Genomic DNA, 2500 nt, shown 5'->3' with positions numbered 1-2500 from the left:
CCGGATTCCCTGTCTGTCGGTAGTCACGGCAGGCGATATTCGGTCTGCGTGACAAGCCTAGAGTCGTCATTGGCTGGGTTGGGTGGTCTTTGGATGGAGGTGAACTACAACTAATAATAATAATACTTTATTTATACCCCGCCACCATCTCCCCCAACGGGGACTCGGGGCGGCTTACATGGGGCCATGCCCAGAACAGTACAAGATAGCAAAATATAAAACAACATATCATAAAACAATTAAACAATACAATAAAATCATGTACAATGCAATATATATATACATACACACACACACACACACACACACACACATACATACACACACACAATATATATACACACACACACACACACACACACACACACACACACACAATGTTATATATTGCTTAGCCCTCTAACTGGCAGCGATGGGATAAAAATCAATTATTCCTTTCCCTCTAATTAGGACTTTGTTTTTCTTTTCTTTTTGTTGTATCGACCTAGAGCCGTGGACGATGGGTTGGGTTGTCAAATTTCGAGGTTGGGGGTCCTGTAGTTTTGTTGTTTTTTGTCCGCTGCCCCGATGCCGTCGCTCTTTTTATAACTAGATGGACTAGCTGTGCCCGGCCACGCGTCGCTGTGGCCAAGTCCGGTGGTATGAGAAATAGTAAAGTGTTGAGGAATTGGTGGTAGTTAGGGTAAAGGTTAAGTCCAGTTGTATCCGACTGCACACTGAAGGGGATTATACGGCGGTGTGGAGTCAAGATCATCCAGTTAAGGAGACTATAAATAGAAGACTATCAATGGGTTATATAGCTGTGTGGAAGGGCCTTGAGTCTACACTGCCATATAATCCAGTTAAAAATCTGACCATCTGTATTTTACAGGCAGTCTGGAAGAGGCTTTAGTGAAGCCTAACTCTGCCTGTCCCCTGGGCTGAGCGGGTTGCTAGGAGACCAAGTGGGCGGAGCTTAGCCTTTGAACTGGCAGCCATTGGATAAAAAAGAATGATTCCTCTCCCTCTAACGAGGACTTTATTTTTCTTTTCTTTTTGTTGTATGAACGTAGAGGCATGGATGAGGAGTTGTGCTGGCAAGTTTAGTGTTTCTGGGATGTGTGGTTTTGTCCTAGGCCGAAATTTCATGACCCTTTCAGATAGAGAGAGGGATATATAGAGATCGGTTAGGGGGGGGGGGGGGGCTCTGTGTGCCAAGTGCGACGCTAATTCATTGCAGGTGAGAACTATAAATCTGAGTACTACCTACACTACTCCTGAACTTCCAGTCCCGTTCCCCTCCAAACCCATCGGTTGTCAAATCTGGGCATAATATCTGGTCCGCACGGTAAGTTTGGCCCAGACCCGTCCTCGTTTGGGTTCGTAGCGTTCTGGGTGTAGGTGAACTACAACTCCCTGTAGGAGCGACAGCGCTCCGAGACTTGATGCGGCGGGGTGAACTACAACTTCCACCCTGTGGAGTCAATCCCTAAACTCCTCCAGGAAGTTCAGTTGCAGCTCGGTCGTGCTCCGTTTGTTAAGCAGAGAGATTGGAAAGGAAAAGGGCAGTGGGCGGGGCCATGCAAACGACACGGCAACGGAGAACCCTGGGATGCCTGCCCGTGGTGGAAGCCAAAGCCAAATCTAGGAGGAAATGGTCCCCAAACGAAAGCGTTCCTCGGCTGGCGGGCTATATAGAGCGTTCGGGAAGGACGTCGGCAAGGGTTTGGGCGGCCCTTGCGTGGCGCTCGCCGTAACGAACAGGTCACTGGAAAAGGGTGACTTGCTAGATTTTTAACCCTGGGAAGTATAGCCTGTTTGCGGAGGCCGGAGGCTGTCTGTGTGGGCAGATAGCCGTGCCACGTACACACCTACGCGTTTCAGATTTAGATTAGAAGGTAGACTTATTTATTTCATAATATGAAATAATAATAATAATATTTACAATAAATAATTTATGATTATTAGAAGATAGATACATTTCCTTTCGGCTTCATCGTTCTGCTTCGACGACGGCGCGTCTTTTGCCGTTAGGGTTGTCCCCGGAGCTCTCATTTTGTCGGTCCCCTGCAGACGCCTGTGAATTCCCGTCGTCTTCTCGCGAACTTCCTGTGCCGGAAACCGGGCTCCGCGGGAGCCGCGAAGGCGACCGCGACGCGCTCGGAGGCCGTTTACGGTACCGCGAGGGCGGACGGCCTCCCGCCTCGGCCCCGGCGATGGGCTCCGGCTCCCGACACGGCGCGAAGAGGACCCCGTCCTTCCCGCGGGCTCTCGAAGGGGGAAGGCGCGAGGCCCCTATACGCCGAGGGAGAGGCCCGCGCCGCGCGAGATCCGCACGAGAGGGGGACCGTTCCTTTCCGACGAGGGGAGCCACCGGCCTGCCTTCCCCGCCTCGGAGTTCCAGAGAGGCGGCGTCGACTCGAGGAGGCGACCGGGGGACGAGGAATCGGGAAGCGAACCGTACGTGCCGTCGCGGCCCGCGCGCGGAGATTTCCGCCGTCGGGACTTTTCGCTCCTCGCG

The sequence above is a fragment of the Anolis carolinensis genome, unplaced genomic scaffold, assembly GCF_035594765.1.
Source record: "Anolis carolinensis isolate JA03-04 unplaced genomic scaffold, rAnoCar3.1.pri scaffold_82, whole genome shotgun sequence".
In the NCBI taxonomy this organism is placed as follows: Eukaryota; Metazoa; Chordata; class Lepidosauria; order Squamata; family Dactyloidae; genus Anolis; species Anolis carolinensis.
The sequence above is the reverse complement of the archived record's forward strand: the minus strand, read 5'-3'. Positions refer to the sequence as shown.